The sequence below is a fragment of the Coptis chinensis genome, chromosome 4 (assembly GCF_015680905.1).
Source record: "Coptis chinensis isolate HL-2020 chromosome 4, ASM1568090v1, whole genome shotgun sequence".
In the NCBI taxonomy this organism is placed as follows: Eukaryota; Viridiplantae; Streptophyta; class Magnoliopsida; order Ranunculales; family Ranunculaceae; genus Coptis; species Coptis chinensis.
The window spans coordinates 9,567,456-9,591,361 of NC_141459.1; the positions used below are offsets into that span (position 1 = coordinate 9,567,456).

General features: G+C 37.6%; 4 long non-coding RNA genes across 8 annotated transcripts; 2 read left to right on the forward strand and 2 right to left on the reverse strand.

Annotated features, from left to right (window-relative positions):
* Window positions 1-1,876: 1,876 nt before the first annotated feature.
* Window positions 1,877-4,458, reverse strand: LOC147501740 (uncharacterized). Of its 3 annotated transcripts, none has more exons than XR_015221450.1 (4): window positions 3,182-4,458; window positions 3,034-3,080; window positions 2,368-2,448; window positions 1,877-2,240 (listed from the first exon to the last, which is right to left on the reverse strand). It is a non-coding gene; the product is annotated as an uncharacterized LOC147501740 (long non-coding RNA). The 3 variants fall into 3 exon arrangements; XR_015221451.1 differs by having other exon boundaries at window positions 1,877-2,262; XR_015221449.1 differs by having other exon boundaries at window positions 1,877-2,448.
* Window positions 4,459-4,486: 28 nt separating this feature from the next.
* On the reverse strand, window positions 4,487-6,567 carry LOC147501741 (uncharacterized). 2 transcript variants are annotated; one of them, XR_015221453.1, is made up of 4 exons: window positions 6,312-6,567; window positions 5,964-6,108; window positions 4,795-5,088; window positions 4,487-4,624 (listed from the first exon to the last, which is right to left on the reverse strand). It is a non-coding gene; the product is annotated as an uncharacterized LOC147501741 (long non-coding RNA). The 2 variants fall into 2 exon arrangements; XR_015221452.1 differs by having other exon boundaries at window positions 5,964-6,563.
* A 6,674-nt stretch (window positions 6,568-13,241) lies between these two features.
* LOC147501742 (uncharacterized) lies at window positions 13,242-19,501 on the forward strand. Of its 2 annotated transcripts, XR_015219861.1 has the most exons (4): window positions 13,242-13,343; window positions 18,888-18,965; window positions 19,067-19,306; window positions 19,381-19,501. It is a non-coding gene; the product is annotated as an uncharacterized LOC147501742 (long non-coding RNA). The 2 variants fall into 2 exon arrangements; XR_015219860.1 differs by lacking the exon at window positions 13,242-13,343 and having other exon boundaries at window positions 18,662-18,965.
* A 41-nt stretch (window positions 19,502-19,542) lies between these two features.
* LOC147501743 (uncharacterized) lies at window positions 19,543-20,512 on the forward strand. The gene is made up of 4 exons (XR_015219862.1): window positions 19,543-19,595; window positions 19,938-20,030; window positions 20,118-20,219; window positions 20,296-20,512. It is a non-coding gene; the product is annotated as an uncharacterized LOC147501743 (long non-coding RNA).
* Window positions 20,513-23,906: the final 3,394 nt, after the last annotated feature.

Consider the following 23,906-nt stretch of genomic DNA (forward strand, 5'->3'; position numbering starts at 1 on the left):
TTAGCACCACGTGCTTCTATTGTTTGGAGGCCTTGGAGGACATCCGTGCACATCGGCCGAATGATAGATATGCATTGTTCATTTCTCATAGAGGATGGTATTCACTTGTGGGAGTGATATGGAGTGGTATTTAGGGGATAGATGCATGTTACGCATACCACACACCATACTTTGGTATCCCTCCCGATCCGCTACCCATGTATCGAGGCTAAGGACATGACCTTAGAGCAAGTCATCGAGAGTAACGTGCATTGGACTTGGCTACGTGCTTCGACCTAGTTACATTGCAGACTTTATGAGCGATTACTACCGCATCGGGTTTAGGGTGTCTATTGGTCATTTGCTCCAATGTAGGTCGCATTGCAACATTCATACTGGTTAGCAATTTGGGTGTCGACGTGAATTCCAGATTGGCCACCGTCATACCGACGTTTCACCTGGACTGCAGGCACACATTTGTTCCAAAGCCCGGATCCCCTTCATCGAGTGGCCTTGGGTTTTCAGTTTGAGCGATCCGAGTGGGCCGACGATTTACCGACCCATTTCTTCTATTGATGCCACTCGCTGCATAGCTTAGAGCCCGACCTTGGACATCTATCTCGGTAATTATTTTTATTGGTTTTGTTTTATTATTTTGGTTTATTATGAAAATGTCATAAATTATTAATGAATAATTATTTCGGGATGACCTACGCATGAGATATGAGACAAGCATTCGCGGTAAATGATGGCTTGCGCTCCTCGATTCGCTACTGATGTTGAGAGAGAGAGAGAGAGACTTCTTTCCTGTGCTCATGTGGATTATGACGATTTGCAACGCCAGATTGATGAGTTCTGTGCCCGATTGATCGCACAAGGGTGAGTTCATCACAAAGATGGACAGACGGAGAGTTCAAAGACAAGACGGTCGAGGAGGAGTTCACGCGCAGAGGAGGGCGTATGTAGGATAGTCTAGGAGGTTGTTGTATAACGATTATTATTATGTTGTGTGATTTAGAATTGTTCATTTGATCATTTTGATATGTTGTGTGATTATTATTATGTTGTGTGGTTATTATTATGTTGTGTGATTTAGAATTTACTTCATTTGATTTAGCAAATGAATTACAATTTTTATTAATAGAACGACAACTAATACATGATTGCAAACACATAAAATAAAAATAAATAAATAAAAGATAACTATTACATATCACCCTTATTACATACTACTAGAGTTACTCTAATTATATAATAAACTAGTAAACGGGCACGTGCGTTGCACGTGCTAGAAAAGAAAATTGGGGTAGAGAAAATCAAAAGAATGAACGCTATGTAAATTAGAATAGTAACATATTATATTTGTTTGAATGGATATATTATGTAACATGTTTTAGATTAATAAAGGTAAAGGTCTGACAAAAAACTTCAATAAGAAAAAAACACTTCAATACGCTAGTTGTGTTCTTTGTCCGATTCGATTTTGCTGCTCTAAATATATTCGAAGAGGTATTTAACAACCTGTAATTTAGTAAATATTAGTGCATATGCCACAAACTAATTTACCAAGAAAATAGGTATTATGTTGATGAAATTCGCAAATGAACTCTTGGTTGTTTGGCATGAGTGCAGGAGCATGGAAAATTAGAAACTGAATTCTTACAAATGATTGCTGTAATGTAATAAAGTTGATGGACTCTAATGTTTTGATTTTCACGATAGGAATTCTCGATAAATTGCCCTTGAGAAAGAAGAATAGGCCTTCTAATAAACACAGCCACCAGGTCCACCCCCATGAAGAATGCAAGTAACTGAAACAAACGCTAGTTCCCTCTTCTGCTACAAGTTATTTCATCCAATAAACAAAAGTTTTAGCAAAGATGGCAAGGGATAAACAAAATTTACATAGATACCAAAGAAATGCATTCAAAAAGAAACATAGGTTTTCAACATGTCTTTTTAAACCCAAAAAATCATCAGAAGTTCACAACTCCAAATAGACAATGTGACGGTAATCTGATAGAAAGAACATCTCGTCATTTCTTCAGTAACAACAAAAGATGATGCTATAAGATGGTGCATGACTTAAATAATATACTACTCACCAACAGAAGGAGAATCAGATTTTGCTGCATTAACAGATGGGTGGTTGTTGATGGTCAGAAAACCCTTCAAATTAATGCTTCCCAATTGTTCATTAACGATCTTTGTCTCTGCCTGGAGACCATTTAACTCTGACCATGGATTGCTTTCAAGTTTTCCTAGGCACCATTGCATAAATATCTTATGCATCAAGAACCAAATGAGGAAATATTTTCTCATGGAATTGTTTAAGCTAAAGAAATTGGAAGGCGCAGTAATACTACGAAATGGAAATGAAAATTATACATCATGAATATCTTCAACGGATTTTAGTGACACAGCCCATTCTTCTTTAAGTTTCTTGTCACGTGAGCGTGGTCGCATAAACTGTCACAGAAGTTACAATACATTACTGGATTGTTCTGGATGAATCAATAGCCAGAATGGCAAAAGTAGAGATAAAGAGGTTTGAAGCCAATGGACAATCCACAGACTACATCTAGAAAATCCCATAAGTATTTGAGGCACACATAGAGCAGTAAATAATTATTTAAGAATACTTGGAGCAAAGAAATAAGCTGAGAATATCAAAAACCATCCCAAGTTCTTTCTTATATTTTGATTGATAAGCTAGCAACATTGTGAAAAATCATGGTACAATTTATGACAATTGTACTTCAACTCTCGAGAAAAATCACACAGAACCATTATAGAGCATACAATTATTTGTAATCCACATGACGACCAAATAACACCCAAAAAAAAAAAAAATCAAAACACAGTTTATGATTAGTCATTATCCAAATGACAACCAAATAAAACCCTAAAAAAATAAGAACACTACAAAATTTAAATGCTAAACTCTTCATAAGACCCTGTCTCTGAGATTGAAACATGAAGTTGCGGGTTGCCAGTCTAGGATAAACTGTAGCATTATTTAAATTGAAACAATCCCTTAAAAAATAAACGCACCTCTGAGGATGATACTGAAAATGAAGCGCGCAACCATACACAGTAAGCTTGTAACATGCAGATTAGCGATATTAGCGAATACTTAAAGTGGGAAAAGAAGCAAAAAATAAAACCGAAAAGAAAAAAAAAAATCAGAGCAGTGAAATACCTGTATGACGAAAGCGAGATTACCTAGGCGAAAATCCTATGTTTGGAATGACCATGAATACACTGCTGGAGACCCTTCTTTCGTGAGACAGTTGTGATTCCGCTTTGACTAATAGACAGATGGGATACTGAAGAAGACAGACTCTCTTAACTGGCCCAAGGGCCTTAGTAGCTTTCTTCCTATTCTTCACCATAACCCCCGTTCTTCTTGTTCTTTGCTGATCATTGCGTTTACCAAGGTCCTGTATTTAGCTGGCTCAGGAGTGAAGCATATCAGTCTTTAATCCTATCAAATAAGACCAAGCCCTAGCGCCAAGAACGAGTGAACCAAAACCAGTTCGGTCTTTCTGTTCCTCCAGCACCGATGAAAGCTCGCAGCATCAACAGCGACCTCTTGACTCCGCAACAGCAAATGAACTCCCTTCACCAGTGGGCCTTGGCATCCTATTCTTATCCCACCTATCGATCAGAAATATTGCCATCCCACCCCGAGAATCCCAGATTTGAGTCTATTCTGATTTTGCTACACATCAACACTCGAACTCTGAAACTGAATCCCTATGAACAGGCACTGCATCTGGGATATCCGGAACGGAATCACAATCACTTCTCATAACTGCATGACTCCTGTGGTAATAAACAACTGGATCAGCACTGGTGTGACTTCCATCGCCGCTACCTACCGAAAAAAAAACTCACTTTGGTGCGGAAATAACCTCTCTTCTTTCCACCTCCGCTTCCGGTTCAGATGCAAGATGTTTGGGAAAATACGGAAACTAATTAAAAGAGATGGTAGAAAACCCAAAAATAGATTCATGGGCGAGAGTTTCAGAATGTTATTATTAAATTTTTTTTTGGAGAAGAAGAGGAGCGGGTTTTAATTGGGATATATCTGCCAAACGGTGTCTGTTAAGATTATTTTTTAGAGTCTGAATGATGAAAAAGAGTTTAGAGAATTTGTGTGCCATTTTTTGTTGTTGTGATTTATGTAGCGATGGAAAGGTGCGTCTGTTTGGGTTTATTTTCCATTGTAAGTTCAGTGAGAAAGGAGAAATGTATATACGATTTATTTTTGCCAAGTCAGCAATATTTTATATAATGTAAAAGAGGGAGAATGTGCAGTGCGAGTTACAGACAAAATCACACCTGGTAGTGTTTATATAAGACAGCTCCTGCAAAAATATTCAAACATGCACATTTTTCATCTATCTTTACACCTGTAGTAGGCTAGATCAGGTACGTCCCATCTGTTAACCCATGTCGGTCTTCCTTGGATCACTAAAACTCATTGTTGAGCCAATGTTGCTCGAACTTAGCCGCTTTATCTGCCACGATATTCACTTCTCTGTAATTGGTTGTCATCCTTATAGCTTGCAGCTTTTCTTACATATATTTCACCTTGGATGGGTTCTTCATGGCAACTTGTTTTCGCCAAATGAGTGAACTGTAGCAACAGAATCAGATTTAATCCACAAGTAGACCCAACCAATGTTAAATTGCTCATTCTACACTCTATCATAGCTATATACACTTGGCCAAGTGTTTGGACTCATATTTTTCTACTCAGTACCAGTAAGAAGTTCCCCATGTCATCTCTGAAGCTAGCACCCATACCTGATATCCTGGGAATTCCTCTCAATGCACCAACAACATCGATCTTCACAACTCCTTGCTTGAGAAGAGACCAATAGCAACTTCGGGTTCTAAATGCAGGTTGTGGTCTTGCTGGTAGTCCCATTGTTCAGAATCGCATCATCTCTTGTACCATCAATATGGTCTAAAACAATTTCTTATTCTGAATAATTTCTTCCATCTGCACTTCCAGCTGCCTAATAAGACCAGTGATCCTACAATCTCTTCCTTCAGCTCTCTTACTAAGAAATCCTCTCTGAAATCCACTTTTTTATCCTGTAACAGACATCTAAGAAATATTAGGATGTAAAAAACCTTAATTAGCCAAGAACCTGTGAAGTGATCCGAGCGCAACTGTCATTATAGCTAACTTATTTTTAAATAGACAACAGACTGCCTATCATAGTTGCAGGGGAAAAAAAAAGGAATTCAACATAAATGTATTTTATTATTGAAGGGTGTGAATGTTCCTAGCTAAGTGAGACCAAATATAAGAGCAATTCTATAGAACTTTTGGAGTTATACAACACAAACTGTGGCTAAACTTTTGGAGTTCACACAAAGTACGTCTTAGTAACAAATAATGCAGTAAACTCTCAGGATAATCACCAAGGACGAAAATTGAAAGGAACACGCTTGAAAAATGGGAGTTGTGAAACACACACCCCTGGATTAACTGTTGATAATGCTATTGCAATCTAAAAGTACAATAAAATCACTCTAAATACAAATCTGATCTAAACAAAAGATAAATGAAATATGGGAAAAAAAATGCTGGTAAACATAACTCAAAAGCGATGGAAAAAATGAAATTGGGAAATAAACTATGGGCTAAAGAAGAAGAATATATGGGTGAGAGAAAACAAACTTTTTTGGTGGTTGTTCCGTTTTGATTTAGAAAATGAAAGACATGAAGTGAAATAACCTTGATTGTTTGAGAGTCCATTCATTTTTCTAATGCACATGAACATGCCTTGATGCTATGCACATGCATGAAAGGGAAATGGCGAAAGGAAAATGCTATGTGGACTTTTATTAAATTGTGAACTATGTAAAATAGATTTCAAACACCAGTTCTTATTTCTTTATCTATTAAGACATTCTATATAACAACTAAGAGAAGAAGAAAAAAAGGCAGAGACAGTACTTACCAGGACATAGCAAAGACAAAGGCCAGGCAGAAGCAAAGAGTAAGCGGATTACATCGTTACTTGCAAATTTATAATCAACTTTCCAGAATCCCATTTTGAACGGCACTATTGTAATTTAGCAGTCCTTCTAAGTTCTAACAGCGACCTGTGTTTGACAAAAATACGAAAGCCTCAAACCGATTTTGGGAAGCGCTAACTGATTGATATTAAACAATCTAATAGTAGCAAAATTCAAGTGTAACTAAACATAAAGTTATTCAGGCATTTTTTCAAACAATTAAAAGTTATGTGGAAAAAAAATTAGAAAGAAGCATAAGAGAACGAGACGGGAAGAAAAAGCAATCAAACCTGTTTTTGAAGATCGCCATGGAACATCGTACTTATCATTTTATCTCTTTTTAGTCAAATCTGGAAACGGGGTCTAAATGGTGAGAATAAAATAAGAAATTAACGAATTTGAAAAAAATAAGTGATGGAGTTTCGTTATTTTGCCGGAGAAAGAAGATGTTTTTTTTTCTTAGTCGTTAATATTTATACTGTAGATAAACTGGTAAAGTACTCGAAACGGTGCGTCTGTTTCGGGTTATTATTCGGCTTATAATTCCGTCACTTCATTTTTCCCAATTTACCCTTTCAATGAAGAACAAAAAATAAGTGGTTGTCTAACTTTCCGGTACCCTTTCCATTTAAAACTTTGGTATAAAATCGGAAATACGGGAACTAATTGGAAAATCTGGTATCCGCTTTATATATAAGATAAATAAAAGATAACTAATACATGATTACAACAATCAATGTCGGTCACCCCTAATGCTCCATAGATGCTCGACAAGGTCGCTTTTAAGTCTATCATGCATAGTCTTTGATTGCACTTGTAGAGTCCCTTCAATGTAGTGTTCCCGAGTAGGTGGGATCTGTGGTTACCCTTCTGGATCAGGAATGTACCTCCTCATTTCATAATTTTTATTCTTAGCTCCGATTACCATATTGTGCAATATGATACATGTTCTCATAACAGCATCTATTGTTGTCTCCATTATGCCATAATTTGCAAGCTTTTTTGCCAAAATACCAAATTTAGCTTGCAAAACCCCAAAAGCTCTTTCAATATCTTTTCTTGCGCCTTTCTTGCATCGTTCGCGAACCACTTTCGCCTTAAGAGCATTAGGGTTTGAAATTGTTTGTATAAATGCCGCGATAGTCGGGATAGATACCATCGCCTAAATAATAACCCATATTATAGCTATGCCGATTTACATCAAAAGAAACAGTGGAGAAGTACCATTGATCACGTGCTCAAATACCGGAAGTTGTCCAACACGTTGATGTCATTGTGTGACCCCGACATCCCAAAGAAAGAATGCCATATCCACGTGTCTTCGGGTTGTAACAACTTCGAGAATAACGTGATGGTTTTCCGCGAATCCACCATCGTGAAGCACCTTGCCATCCGGTTGGACAATTATGCCATTCCCAATGCATACAATCAATGCTTCCCAACATACCCGCCATCCACGTGGTGGCGTAATGTGCAAGCAAGCCGCTCAGATTCCGCAATATTTGGCCTTCGCGAAGTAGATCAACCGCATAATTTGATAATTGCATCACGTAAAATGCCTCAACGCCTGGTTTCCACTTTGCTCGAAATGTATAATTGATCGTCAAGTTGATCGACATTAATCGCCATAACCAAGAATACGCAAAGTCGCAGCCACCTTGACTGAGGATCTATACCAGTTTTTTAAAGATTGCTAATTTTAAATTTGAAAAAACTTAAAATGAGTCCGAATATCGTTGAAGATGTGAAGAAATAAAGATTTTTCATACGAAAAGTGCCGTTTGAAATCCTCTTCGGAAAGACAGAGGATCGATCGGAAGTAGTTGTTCTTCAAGATTTCCAAAGTCAGAGCATATTTTCTATGTTTAATTTTTTGACCCTTCTTTGAACCAGCATGTGGTGCCTTCGGAGCATGTACTTGTGCTTGTGCAAGTACATCCAAAGTGTGTTTCATAAGGGGCATGGCGTTAACAAATTCTTCATCAAGACTATCTCCCGAGTCTTCCACTGGAGGAGATGAAGAAGAAGACGACGATGAAGATGAAGATGAAGATGAAGATGAAGACTGAAGCGGAAATATCTCATATACTTCATGATCCATTTTTTCGCAATGTGTGTGTTGTTTGTTAATGATTGATGTGAAATGGTTGAGTTGTTTGATACAAATGTTTGAGTTGAGTGTGTGTAAACTGAAGAAGGAGATGAGTGTAGATATAGAAGGTAGAAATCAGGCCATTTTTTGCCCGTTTTTTGCCCATTGGAGCATGCGATATTAGGAGTGGCGCCCGTGTGGTAGTGGTGGTAATGGGTGGTAATGGCGATGGTAAATGGCGCCGCGTTTGTTGTGGTCAAAGTCAAAAAAGTGGCGCGACATTAGTAATGGCGCGCGACATTACTATTGTCGCTCCGCATCCGCATCCAAATTGCCAAATTTGCGAACAAGAATGCGAACAAGCAGGTGATGCGACCACGAATGCGACCACCTAGAGTTGGAATTCCAGGAAATTCCGACGCATTTCTTCAAATTTGAAGAATGTGACCACGGATACGTCCACCTAGAGATGCTCTAAGCGTATAACATTTTTTTTTTTTCCGCTAATGAATAGCTGTACTACTATTTATCCTGTCCTGTACTGTCCTTTGTTAGCTTCATTCACGTAAACTGTTCAAGAAATAGAGTTTTACTCCGCTCAAAGCCACAAATTAACTAAACAAACATAATTAATTTAGATTGCACGCTGAAGAACTAGATTAAACAAATAAAACTGCCCGAGGCATGCAGTCAATGCAGACACGTAGTACAATTCTCTAAGCCAAGTTCTTCAAGACCCAAGATGTAGGAATTGTTTTTGTTGTTGTTCTTCCTCGCGAAGAGAGAGTTGTCTTCTCCATAGTACAAAATATCAGGATATGGGTATTTATCGATATTCAATTTCTGGATATGTATCGTGGATATATCCTCCTCTTTGGAGATATTTGACATTGTATCACATGCAAATATCATGGATATATCCAAAATATTGACAAATATCGTAGATATTGTGGATATTTATTGATATATCATGATACATTATTTATATTTATTTGAAATATAATGGTAAATATTAAATAAAATTGTTATATATACAAAATATCGCCAAATATCCATAAATATCACAAATATCGCAAATATTATCGAAATATAACTGATATTTGCAGTCGTATATATCTCTAAACATATCATGATATTTAAATATCTTTTTTTGAAATATGGATAGATATCCCCAAATATCATGATATATCGGGATATTTTGTACTATGGTCTTCTGTTTTATGTACGATTTCTTTCACATCTAAGAAAATTGTAAGAAAATTGAAGCGGTAGGAAAATTGAAGCTGTAGAAAATTGAAATAAGTGTGAGGGAGTGATATTCTCATTCAGGAATATCAAGCACGTGCTCAGCATAGTGGAAATACCACACCGACCTCTGACTTACTTCTCCGACATAAGTAACTAGCTCGCGTCCACGAGCTATGAGGTCGTTCCAGAACAGATCATATCATTATGCAGATCGTTCTACATCATGACTCAGCCAATTTTCTAGAAGCAATCATTACCAAAGCTGCATTTATACAAATCACTGCCGCAAGCTACTAACCACTGCCGCAAGCTACTAACCACAGCTACTAATCCCCATAATTACAGCATATTTATCAACACAGTTCTCGCACGCCTTCTCAATCTCCACCCTACATTTGTGTTGATCTTTACATGTGTTGGGATAAGATTCACTTTCACCATCTATAAATATCTCTCACATGAACTACGTCAGACCTGATTCTTCTCTCCCCCTAGAATCAAGAGAAGATGCGTAGGCAGTTCGCTCAACGACAAACTCGGTCTTTACCATATTCAATCCTATTCCCCCTCCATCCTTGTATATAAATGTGAGCTAAAACACTCCTTTACATTAGCGCCGTCTGTGGTCTCGATTTCTTGAGAAACAACTTCACAAATCCTTAAACGAAAAAGCAAAATCCTCAAGCCCACGAAGCATGGCAAGCCTCGAAGCTTAAATCTAGAGTTTGGCAGGTTAGTTAGGAACGATGAACGAGCAAATCACCCTGCTCAGGTAAGAGAATGCTACCCTACGTGCGCAAGTGGACACGCTGTTAGAATAGTTGTATCAACACAACAACTAGAGTAGAACAGAAGGAACAGTAGACAAGGACATAATTAACAGGTAATAACCAAGGCGCGGATTAGGCTGTTCTTAAGGAAAGATTTAAGCCCCTTCCAATGGTGCGTAAAGGTAGCAAAGCATGCGTCTTCCTCACAGATTCAATGGTTAACACCGACTTTTTGACCGAACGGACTACCCTCTAGAACAGCAATATAACTCTTTCTGGCGGCTAAAGGAAGAAGAGAAGAAGAATAGGATGGGATCGAGTTCTGTTTCTCTGAGATGGGTTGATATCAACTCTATATTCTATGGACGCACAACCCCTGTATTTATAGAGGTAGGTCGGTCACAGCTAGTGGTGGATAACCAATGTGGGACTATCTACAATGCACTAAAGTGGAGAGAACACACTTTGTTCATCTCCTCCACTTTGTACACACACACTAGTATTTAGAAATACTTATAGAGATTCCAACAATCCCCCACTATTTCAAAATACTAATAGTCCCACACTATTTTGGAATAGGATATTACAAAAGAAAAGTGTTAACTAAATGCCAGAGAGAATCGAAAAAACAATGCATAAGATACTGGTGCCACTACAATGAAAGGGATCTGGTTGCATAACCTTTGCAACTACTTTTCGTTGGTAAAGATAGCATTTGCAACGCCTAATGGCCGCTTTAAACGCGTTTCCGCCTTATTAGTACCACCGATGGGGATATAACTAGTGTGACGCTTAATGGCGTTGCAAAAGCATTTGTTTAAATTTTTGTTTAACTGAAATTTCATTTTTAATGAAAAAATTGAGCACCGCCTACTTTACGGCGCGCGGGGCATAAAAAGTATTTTACCTTTGGCAACGCTTATGCATGCCTTTAATAAATTTAATATTACAATTTCCTTTTTTCACCCAATTTCTATTTTTCTACACGATTGTAATTGGCAGCGCCATTGGTGTCGTAATAGTATTGGGCGGGATGATTTTAGGTAGGAATTGTTTTGGCGGTCACCTCGCTAACAATTTGGGAAACCAAAATAAACCCTACCCGATAAAAGAAACTACCGCGCTACTCATAAAAAAAAGGATAAAAGCAAAACAAAAAAACCATTCTTCATCGACTGAGGAGGCCGAGTGTACCACAGAAATTGTTTCTTCAAATTGCTAAAAGCCATTTCTTTGGTTACTGATTCTCGACAGGCACGTCATTTAAATTTAGAAATTATATACTTCAAGTTCTGATTTTTGGTTTTGTATTTTTTGGAATTAAAGTTTGAAGCTTTAGTTATTACTTCAAACTTGAATCTTAGGTAATGTAGTATACTAGAATCGCTACTTCTAAAGAACTAGAAATTCAGAAAACAGATTTTTAGGATGCAGAAATAAGAATAAGACCAAGGTAACCTACTTCCTCATGAGCTGTTTCTCCAGAGAGCATAATAGCATCAGCACCTTCTCTCACTGCTATTGCAATGTCAGAAACTTCTGCCCTTGTAGGAGTTAGACAGCTTATCATGCTTTCCAACATGTTTGTTGCCACTATCACTGGTTTCTGCATGCTATGACACCTTCTAGTGATTTCCTCTTGTTTAGAAGATAAAATGATGATTAGTGGTGTTGTGACACAGATAATTTCTTGTTTTACCTTAACAGATTCAAATCACAATCAGGTATGACCCACTCTCAATCTTGCAGCCAACCTTAAGGTCTTTTAGACCCTTTAAGTAAAACCTCTAATGCACGGACACACTTATCAAGGGACTGTGTCCACGTCGGACGCGGATGCGGCATGAACGCGTGTCCGACGCGGTCAACATGGTCAAGACACAGTCAACTGCAATGGACGCAGGTCAGGACGCATGTTAGATGCGGGTCAACCAAGTTCAGGACGCAGCCACTGATGCATACGATGAAGATGAAGATGGTTTGAATATAGTATCAGTCTATTGGTAACAATCAGTACATGGTTGACATTGCACCCAAGTAACATCACTACCTGTATCAATAACTAAGTATTGTGACTTTGGTGGACTACCTATACCAACTTTGGAGAAATACCCGCCACTACCTTAACTTGTTCCTGATATAATTGGACCTTGTAGATCTTCCCCTTCTTTTAACTCGACATATTGAGATACCCCTTCACTTGGGTTCAGATCTGATTTCTTTATACCCTTTATTGCTAGATCTAGCTTTAAATTTAAAGAGTTCACTCTAGCTGAGTCACGTTTGAGTCGAGCTAATGTTAGTGACTTGTAGTCTTTATGTGAAGATTTGTGAAGGGTGTCTCTAGAATGTAGTGATAGAGTGAAAGAAGTTGTAGAAGAGTCTGAAAGTGAAGAAGTTGAAGGAATGGTCTGTTTTTCTTCTTTTTGTTCATGGGTTGTTGGAATGAAGGAAAGGAGGTGATGAGTGTTGTGAATAGAGTCAGAGACATTGAGAAGTGATGTCTGGGTGTGCGAAACTTGAGTTATATCGAGAATGAGTTAAAGAACAGAGCAGAGTTAATCTTCGAGAATGAGTTAATCTTGAGCTCATCGATGTTTATTTATAATACTCATGAATTTATTATACATAAATGAATTAGTTTATACTATTTTGTTATTTAAAAATATATATTAATATTATTTAATTTCCGCGTCCAAACTGCGTCCGCGTCCTATTTTTTTGAGATATATAAGTAAAACTGTCAGCGTAATGCAACATTGAGTAAAACTAATAGTAACAAAATTAGGCCACTCGGATAGAGATAACCCAGGAAACATCCTTTTGTGTTTTGAACATTGACATATGCTCTAAAACAAGACCAGCCCGGGGAAACCAAACAAGACTTACTGAGAGCGGGATATCAAATTATTGTACTAAGCTCTTTGAAGTAGTAGAATTCATCTTATGGAAATAGATTTGACCAAACAAACGAGAACCGTGGGAATCCCAATTTTCTAAGTCAATTCATCAATTGAATTGGACTATTTGATTGGGAGTTCTTTAACATATACTAGCATACATCTTTCCATGATCAGCAAGATCCTTGACTTCAGATATATTCCATTCTCTCTTATCCCCTAGTCGTAATTTATTTACCTTTTTTTAGTGTTTATCTACAGGAATTGAGGTTCTCTCCACTGTTTCTACACACAATTCCCGCAGTGTTTTAGGTTCTAATAAATTTCTTTGTAATATTTTCGTTAATTTATGAGTATGATTGATTTTTTGTCATTGTTTTGTTATATGATTATTTCGTTGGGTGTTTGGTTTTCTTTATTGAATTCTTTGTTTGATTCTCCTTACTTTATATTCGTTAAATTTATTTTACTTCAAATATGCCAAGTTATTGGTGTAGAAAATTGTTCGTTGGTTTTCATTGTCACATACCATGTAACCGAATCATCTTGCTAGCATTTTTTAGTATTTGTAATTCTGTTATTTTGTATCATATTAACTTGATGGATTTTTTTTTCTTTTGAGTTGATGGGATCATCAGCTACAAGCATTTGCTGCTTGTAGGATCATCTGTCCTCTCAGTTTTGTTCTTATAAGAACCTAAGGAGTGAAATTTGAACATGACATCACTAAATCCCCTTTTGCACTTGCACTTGCATCTCCACCATAACAGACTCTTATTAGGCACTTGGTTTAGTTATATACAATGAGATTTCCTCTACTGTAGTGTATTTAATTTCACTATTTCTATTTTGATTGAAAAAGTTGTAAATCTAATAAACTGCCATAACTATTGGAAAAAAACTGGTTTCTGTAAATTGCCATAGTTATATACAATGAGCTTATGGGTGAATTATGTGCTTGCTGGTTTCCGTAACGTGTGTGCATGCTTGCTAAGATGACTTATGTATTAGAACCGAGTTATAGTGATAATTGCTGGCCCTTTTTCTCTGATTTTGGTTGCTTTTCAATCTTTCTATCATGTGTATGCATTTTAAGGACAGTAGAAGTTTGATTGAATGCAATCTTGAATACAAGACCACTTTGTGAAGTTAAATTACACATTGTTTCTGGTAATTGTTCGTATATTCTTATATGCATGCCTAAATTAATTTCTATCAATAGTGGTGTAGGAAGTTGGATTGTTAATGGACTGTCCTTGGTTAGTTTAAATGTTTGGGTTTTCTTATTTTGTGATGTACAATTATTATCTCGTAGTAGGGAACACGGAAATGGATAAGAGTTGGATGCAATTGCCAAAATAGGTTTTGGCCAGCAGTATCAAAAAGGAATTAGGAATTAGCTTGAGAAGTAGTCATGAAGAGCTACTATATAAATAAGATATATACATTTCTTACCTTTTATGATTAAATTTGGATGCAACAAGTCAAATATAAGTTATATTGTGGATTGCAAACAAGTCAAATTGTCCTTATACAAGATAGTTTCAATTATTCATGCCAGCTTAAGTATGATAATAGATCGAGTGACTGCGATATTTTTTCCTCATTTTAATCTAGTAGTGTTGTTTTGTTCTACCATGTGACGTGTACAAGTTTTTTTTTTTTCCTTTGGTGAGATATGTTTCCTTTGCCATATTTATTAAAGGTGCAACATACTTGATTCATGTTTTCTTCTTTGATTACTAGAAATGGATAAGAGTTGGATGCAATCGCCGAATAGGTTTAGGCCTGACTATAAAAAAGGAATTATAGATTTTGTTGAGATTGCTCGTGGTCATACGCATTTAACGGCAGGACTAGATGTCCATGCAAACAATGCAAAAATAGGAATTATAAGCACATCGACGAGGTAAAAGACGATCTAGACCTTTACGGCATGGACAAGAATTACACCCGTTGGGTTTTTCATGGAGAAGACTATGAGGAACAAAGTGACGATGATGTTGGTGAAGGGGTACAGTTTGATGGACTAGATGACATGTTTGAAGATTTGCAGGCTCCAATACACATTGATAATCTGGTGCCTAATGTGGAACATAGGGAATCAGGAGGTAATATAGATCCATTTGATGAACTTTTGAGTGAAGCACGCCAACCTTGTATTCTAGCTGTAAATCTTCAAAGTTAGATTGTGTCATGAAGTCGCTTCATTTGAAGATAATCAATCGCTGGAGTAACAAATCATTCACTATGATTCTCCAGTTGGTTAAAGCAATATTGCCTGAAGGTGAGACACTCCCAAAGTCCCATTACGAGGCGAAGGCATTAATGCGTAACTTGGGACTTGGTTATATCTCAATCCATGCATGCAAGTATGATTGTGTTGTTTTGGAAAGAAAATGAAAATCTTCAAAATTGTCCAGAATGTAATGAGCCGAGGTATCAAGTCTTCAAAGGCAAGACTAAAAAAATACCACAGAAGGTGTTGCGTTACTTTCCACTTAAACCAAGGCTCAAGAGGCTATTCATGTCGAGGGTTAATGCTGCAGATATGAGATGGCATAAAGAAAAACTTGAGCATGAGGAGAACGTGCTTAGACACCCGCCAGATTCTAAAGCTTGGGGTGATTTTGACAAGGAACATGAGTGGTTTGCCAATGATCCTCGCGAATGTTAAGCCTTTGGTCTCCATAGCGATGGATTTAACCCGTTTGGGAATATGAGCGACCAATATAGTATGTGGCGGTAATGGTTATGCCATATAATTTACCACCGTGGAAGTGTATGAAAGAACCATTCACCTTCATCATGTGCCATCGATCGGGGCCTACATCGCTTTGGGAATGATATCGATGTTTATTTACGACCTTTGATTGATGAACTAAAATAGTTATGGAATGATGGGGTGGAGGCGTATGATGTAGTAGCAAAGGAAACATTTCGTTGCATCTTTGCGGTGTTATGGACTATAAATGATTTTCCAAAGACTAGGTAATTTATCGGTTTGGAGCACAAAAGGGAACCGGCTTGCCCTAATTGTAACAAGGATACGTTTCCATGTATTTAAAGAATGGCGAAAGTTGTGTTATATGGCCAATCGTTGTTTTCTGCAGCCAAGGCATCCTTGGAGAACTTCGTGGCAAACACTTATTTGATGGAAATAGGAGAGCAGGTTGCCACCTACTGAGTTGTCTAGGGATGAATTGTTATCACAAGTGAACTATGTAGAATCTCTTCAGAAATTTGGAAAGCCCTAACAAGAACAAGAAGAAGCGCATTGAGATGGAGTTGAATTGGACAAAGAAAATCATATTTTTTGAGTTACCGTATTGGGACACTCTTAAGCTATGACACAAACTTGGATGTTATGCATGTTGAGAAGAACATCTGTGACAATGTAGTGGGGACATTGTTAGTTATAGATAGCAAAACAAAAGATTCAAGATAAAAGCTCGATTAGATTTGGCGCATTGGGTATAAGAAAAGAGTTGCATCTAATCCCAAGAGGTGATAAGTTTGTAATGCCGCCAAGCATGCTACACATTGTCATCTTCAAAAAAAAAATCTTTTTGAAAGTGGTTGAAGTCGGTGAAGTTTCCGATGGCTATGCATCTAACATTTCTAGATGTGTAAATGCTAAAGATGGTAAGATAACAGGAATGAAAAGTCATGACTGTCATGTGCTCTTGCAACAACTTCTCCCAATTGCAATACGTGGTTTTATGCCCAATGATGTAGCCATTGCATTGGTTGAGTTGGGAATGTTCTTTAAAGAGTTATGTTGCAAGACTTTAAAATTGGAAGTATTAGAGAAAATGAAAAAGGACATTGTGGTGATACTTTATAAACTCGAACAAATATTTCCTCCTGCATTCTTTGATGTAATGGTCCATTTGGCTATCCACTTGCCACGTGAGGCGATACTTGGAGGACCAGTGCAGTATAGGTGGATGTATCCTATTGAAAGGCGAGGTTTACGGTTTGTAATTTATTTAATTTGAAATTAGCATGTTCAAGTTTTTATTTACTATATATATTACATGTGTGTGTTATATGTAAACATGTATCTACACATGCTAAAACAATATGTTCGAAATAAAGCTCGCCCCGAAGGTTCAATTGTTGAAGCGTATGTAGACACCGAATGTCTCATGTTTTGTTCCATGTATCTTCAAGGAGTTGAAACTCGGTTCAATCGTGAAGAACAAAACTATGATGGTGGTAATGAGAATCAACAGGTTGGATTTCCTGTTTTCACACAGAATGTTCAGCCTTTGGGAGCCTATACAAGTTCCATTCTTGATCCAAAAGACTATGCCAAGGCTCATTACTATGTGTTGAATAATTCTGAAGAAATTTCAACATATTTAGAGTAAGTTTTATTGCATTTAGCTTACCGAGTCTTTTTTTATCATCATCAACTACTCTGAGTTATTAAGTTTATATATATTTGATATGCATGCAGTCAACACATGACAGAGCTTGAAATGCAAAGCTCACATAACTTACATGAGAAATAAGAAATGTTGTTTCCTAGTTGGTTTCAAAAACGTGTAAGAGCTCGTATTGCTACTTTTTTATACAATGGTTATGAACTTGGATAATATGCTAATTATGTTTTCCTAATTTGGTGTACTAATTTTATGAATAGATGCAAGTATTGCGCAGTGAGAACTCCTTTGAAGCGACAGATGAATTATATTCATTGGCATGTGGGCCTGATAAACGTGTGAAATGGTATAGCGGATGCATTGTTAATGGGATTAGGTTTCACACCAAGGATCGAGAAAAAAAATCTCCGAACCCAAAATAGTGGTGTTGAAGTAAAAGGGGAACACCAAGGAGAAGAGATTGACTTTTATGGTGTGTTAACTGATGTTTTTGAGGTTAGTTATCTATTTGGGAATCGAGTTTATCTTTTCAAATGTGATTGGTATGATGTTGGTAATAGAAGGACGGGGATTCAAACGGATGGTCACTTTACTAGTATTAATGGCTCTAAGACGTGGTATAAAGAAGACCAATTTGTCTTAGCCATGCAAGCATGTTAAGTCTTTTACGTCGATGATACCAAATTAGGTGTTGGTTGGAAAGTTGTGCAAAAGACAAAGCCTCGAAACGTGTTTGATGTTCCAGAGAAAGAAGAAGCAGGTAGTGATGTAGCATATCAACAGGAAGAGCAGGTTGGGGTGAATATTGACAATGTCCAACTTGATCAAACTCATGAAGCAAGCAGCAACGGGGTTTAAAATGCACCATTCACACCCATACGTCTAGATAGGGAGGATTTGGACCCAAACGAAGTTGATGCTAATGTGGTCGTGGCCGCTATGGAAAGTCATCAAACCGATAACAATTTCATTATTGACGAGGAAGATGATGAAATAGATGACACATTAATGGAGTATTGTTCTGAAGAGGAGCATGTCAGATCCATTGATGATGATGATACATTATTGATGAATGTTAATGAAAAACTTCATTATCCATTTTGTATGTTGGTAATCTATATCTATATATATATATATATATATATATATATATATATATATATATATATATATATATATATATATATATATATATATATATGTCATGCATTCACATTAAGCGTTAAAGCATATTCTAGCTAGGACAGGTTGTTTGGATTGCATTACATTAAGTGATAGTTTTGTTGTTGGATCTATTTCGTGCTAAGTCAGGTACATGCTTATATATTAAGAATTGAAACTCTCCATTTTAATGCTATATTAATTTTTTTTATATATGACTTTTAATGTGCTTTATTATTGTATTTAGATTATGTGCCATTTGATATCAATTGTTTTTTATCAAATTTAAGTTTTGCGTGTATAGCTATGACACCAGGTGTAACTCGACGAGTGAGGGCACAACCAATGTCAGCGGTTAGCGAAGTGAACACATCAAGTATTGGTAATAAGATTATATTTTGATTTGTTTAATGCATTGGATAGTTCAATAATAAAAGACTAGACATCTTTTTTTCTTCTTTTTATGAATGTTTTTGTTAACAGCTCCAACTAAGAAAAAAAAGAGGCAAGGCTATGAATAAGAAACTCATTGATTACAAAGATGCTACTGGTCAAAAACCTAGGATAGAGATCTACAAAGATCATGCAAGACCTGTGGGAAGGTGGAGTACTCAATTCGTGAGGGAGATTGGAGTAGTAGCGCGACAACATGGACCTCTTACAGGCAGTGATTGGGATAAAGTGGAAGAGGATGTGAGAGGACCATTACGTGATTGCATTAAGGTAATAAAGTTTTTATTCTAGTTGTATGGCATATCAGAATGATTCCTTGTAACTTTGTAATGCATTTCTTGTAGGACAAGTTTGATGTGGATATGCAACTTCCACATGTGAAGTACGTCGTGGACAAGATATTAGGGGAGCGCTTAAGAGGATATAGGTGTCTTCTTCACTTGCACTATAAACGTTTTGGAAATGATGCAATGGTAGCCAATTTGAAATCCTTATAGTGGCGTGGGGCGCAAGATAAATGGGATGCTTGCTGTGATTGGTTTGAAGGGAAGATTTCAAGGTATGATAGTTTACTTATTAGTCTCCTTTAAATGGTTATTGTTGGCTGGTTATTGTTGTGATTGGTTTCATGTGTTTTGAGGAAATTAAGGAAATCTAGAAGAGGATATAATTATATTTTTGAGGTTGAAGTGGTAGTCTGGCTATGTTCCAAGGAAAGGATTGTTCTAATTTTTTTTATTTAAGGCTGAGACCCTTTGTTTTCCTCTTGACTTGAGATTAGGCAATAATGCAGCTCTTTACATTTATCCCATCTTAGTTCAAAGTTGAGTCCAATGAGCCACTGATTATATGATTATATTATTCAAATACAACTTGTAATACAATATTCATTTTACTTTAGAAAATTAGCGAGCAGAATTCAAGTAATCGGCAAAAGCTCTCAACAAACCATTGTGCTGGTTCAAAGTCATTTCTACATTTCTTCGAGGAATCGGTATATTTTTTATTTACATAATTTATGTTGCTTTGGAGTTGTGTACTATTATTTAAAATAAATTATGCGTTTTCAAATATTTTTCAGCGCGACTCTGAAACCCAACAAACTGTGGGAAAGATTGAATTCTACCGTCGAACCCACTTTAGTAGTAAGGGATGGACTAGTCCTGTAGCTCAGGAAAATTATGTAAGTTAAATGACTCTTACTTGCTTTTACCATTGCACTTTAATTTCATATATTTATCCCTAGTTTAAACTTACAGAACCGGATGCGACAACTTAAAGTTGAGTCTGAAGCAGAAGGTGGTGAGCCAAAGACTGAGGATGAAATTTTTAGTACAGTATTGGGTGTAAGATCTGGATATTATAAAGGCCTTGGGCATGATGTCATGCCACCATCAGCTAGAAGGATGAGATCCATTCACTTAGAGGAGGAAGTGCAAAGGAGCAGTGCTGAAGAGGAAGTACAAAGGACGAGGGTTGAGGAAGCTGAAAAACGTAATGACGAGCTCACTGCTGAAATGGTATCCCAAAGAACTAAATTGGAAGAGGTTTTCGCCGTTCAAGCTAGGATGGAGGCTTGGATGCTACATTTCAGTGGAGGTTCTCAATGGTACGTAGTTTGAGAACTTTAAGCAAGTAAGAAATATTGGTATCTTATCTTCTGTTAATGATGTATTGGGGGTTTTTTTTTTTCTTTTTTCACACAATTAGGGATATATGATTGACAATTAGGTGTACACATCGAGGCATTGATAATTCCTTGAAAGCTTGGTGTGTCTGAACCTTTAAGACGTCAGATAACCAGTGCCATAGTTCCTTAGATATTGTATAACATTTTTTTATTTTTATTTTAATGAAATTGTGTTGCCTCTGCATCAGCTTCTGCCCCCTATGCTTCCTTTGCAGCTTCTATACATGTAGTTAGCCCATTCTCGATTGGCATGTGAAAACGGCCAGATTCTCCCCAGAGCCGAATTACTTCGATCTGACGTAGGAGAAAGTAGACACGCCTTATCCCACACGAGATAACCAGTCCCAAAGCGCTAGTTATAAAACCGAAAAGGAGAACAACCATATTATGTTCTCCTTATAATGGAAACAGGCTTCTATATTGATTTTGATTATGTCCTTAGTGCTATATCCATAGTAATAGAGATGCTATCAATACGTAAAGAACTAAATTTGACATTTTCATGCATATAATTGCAATATTTGGGTCTTATTTTACCTTTTGTGATCATTCTTTAACGGGATACTAAATTGTCCAAAAAAAAAAAAAATAGGGTACTAAATTGTTATTTTGCGGCATTTGGATAATGCAATAAAACATTGCCCTCCCTCTCTGTATTGGCGTCAGTATAGGAGTAGCATATTTGAACATCTTTTGTAACTTTTAGAACCAATGCAAATCAGGAACATAGTGAGCTTGTATTCTGGTAGAATTTCAGTCAACCTATCCTACCTTGATTTCCATATAAAGTTTCTAATGCCTTCTTTCATCTTTTCGAGATACATCACAATATATATATTGATTCTACTTCAGTAGGCCCTTGTTGATTAGTTTGTTTCTGTACTGCTTAAAAGCCACAATTTGCATGATGTTTGCAATGGGTAGACTTTGGACATTATTTTGGTGTTAGCTCGGTTTGCACTTCTCACAACACGTTTTGTTTTAACTTTTGATATGTTGAAACACGATTCGACTCTAGGGGTAATCTCTCAATGAACTCACATTTTACTCGGGAGAGCTTTTTTTCATACATCTTTGATCAATTCAGAGGAAATGGAAAGGAAAACTTTAGTTTCAATCTTCTTGATGAGTTTTGGTGCCTAGTTATTTAGAAATTTTGGATTTTTAATGCACTTAATTCGGGCGCCTATGCATGTGTTTCCTTTTCTATTTTATTATAATTATTAACTTGTTGTTGTGTGAAATCTCGTGTGCTCTCTCACAAGCCATTTTTTCCCCATTTGTGTGAGTCGGGTCCCAGGAAATGAGCAACGGGTGTGGTGCTTAATTCCTAGGATACCAGCCATTGACGAAGATGCCCTCTCGGTTTAATTTCTTCATTGAGATTTTTACTTCTTGTTCATAGTGGTTCAAAAAATCTAAATCTTTCTCGATCGCTTAGTAGTTATATATCATTGCCTATTACAAGTAATGTCGAAGAATCGTCGATGTATTGTCATAAGAAGGGCTTCAACTGCTTGGAAAGGGCCTTGGGACATCAGGCAGATCCACCCACTAGCTTAGAGAGGGTAATGAGGTGTGTAACATGCCTTTTATACACGGTGTATCGTCACGATACTTGTGTTGTTTTCTTTGGTGCATCTTGGATATGCAAGAATGTGTCAGAAATCCCACGCCCGATACCTTTACATCTGACTGCCATCTGTTGGAACTGCCTTATCCCACACGGGATAACCAGTCCCAAAGCGCTAGTTATAAAACCGAAAAAGGAGAACAACTATATTATGTTCTCCTTATAAAACAGGTTGCGACTAGTTCTCACCGAGGAAGCGGTCCACACTGGAGACTAGCGAAAGCCGAAACGCATCGACATCTAAAATCCACCTATTCTATTGTCTTATGCGGGACATACCGTTCAGCAAGCTCAACACACTTTGATCGAAGCCTAGCCTATAGTACAGAAGTAAGAGGGTGTATATATGGGCATAAACGACCGGCGAGGTGGAGCATCCTTTTCCCGGTTCGCCTCTAGAGTTAGGTCGTACTCGACTCGATCCTGGTCTGGTCGACCTAACCTTGATGAAGGAGTGGATAACATGACCCCATAGAGTTTGAAGTGAGGAGCCAAAGGAGTGACAACTGATTCAGCTTCAGCCATAGCGGTTCCGCATCGAAACGCTGCCGAAGCAGAAGAAGCGGACCTCCCGTGCCGTCATGTTTCTCAACTTTGCAATCTCTGCATTGACTTGGGATCTCGTAGCATTGCCGCTTCAAAGCAAAAGCTTGTCTTTGCCCTCTCTCGTCTTTTGCCCCCTCTGCTTCCTTTGCGACCTCTTCAAACTTGACCATAGCAGCCGCATCTAAAACTGCATGCGGGAAATACCGTTCAGCACAGCAAGGGTGCTTTTACTCTTTCTTTCCCTTTTATAGGCGTGAACTCTAGTTTCAAGTAGGTTTTCCCGAGCGTCTATGGGCTATTGGATAATGCAGATAAATAACAATTCTAGTCTGAATTAGGACTCAGGGGACACTTCTGACTTGTTAGCTGCAGGTACGAACGTAGAGAGTTTGTCCGTCAAAGAGTGAGAGAGTGAGAGGTGAGCTCAAGCTGTATCTCCTTGCTCTGGTGCCCAAAACAGTTCCTTCTGGGCATATTCTGATTCAATTCCAACAAGACCAGTTATTGCATCAACGGCGGGTACTGGTTGAAGAAGGAGGTTTCCATTGATTCGACTATTGATTAACCGACTAAACCACCGAAAAGAGTAAGAGCGGTTTCGATATAACACCAACAGCAGTTAGGGAATCAGTTCCCTTTCTAGCGGCGGTTATTCCTCCAACCGCTTCTTCAATAGCTGCCTGCGCGGTTAGTGTACCGGTCGCGGCGGTTGGTGATTCAATTGCAAACATAGGACGGATGAAATAACATCTGTAAAGAGCAGCAGCTCCTTCTTTTCTTGCAAAACGAAAGAGAGCACCGGATAGTGATTCAACCACGGCCGGGTATTGCCAAGAGCGGAAGCATCGATCGTCATTTTCTTCATTCATTCCTATCCCACGAGCAGAGAAAGAACTGGGGATGGAATAGGTGACTTGTTCTCTTTCGATAGAGGCACTGGTTGTGGAATCAAAAAAGATATTATATCGGCCGATTGATTGCTCTTATCCTTCCTTCGCTGC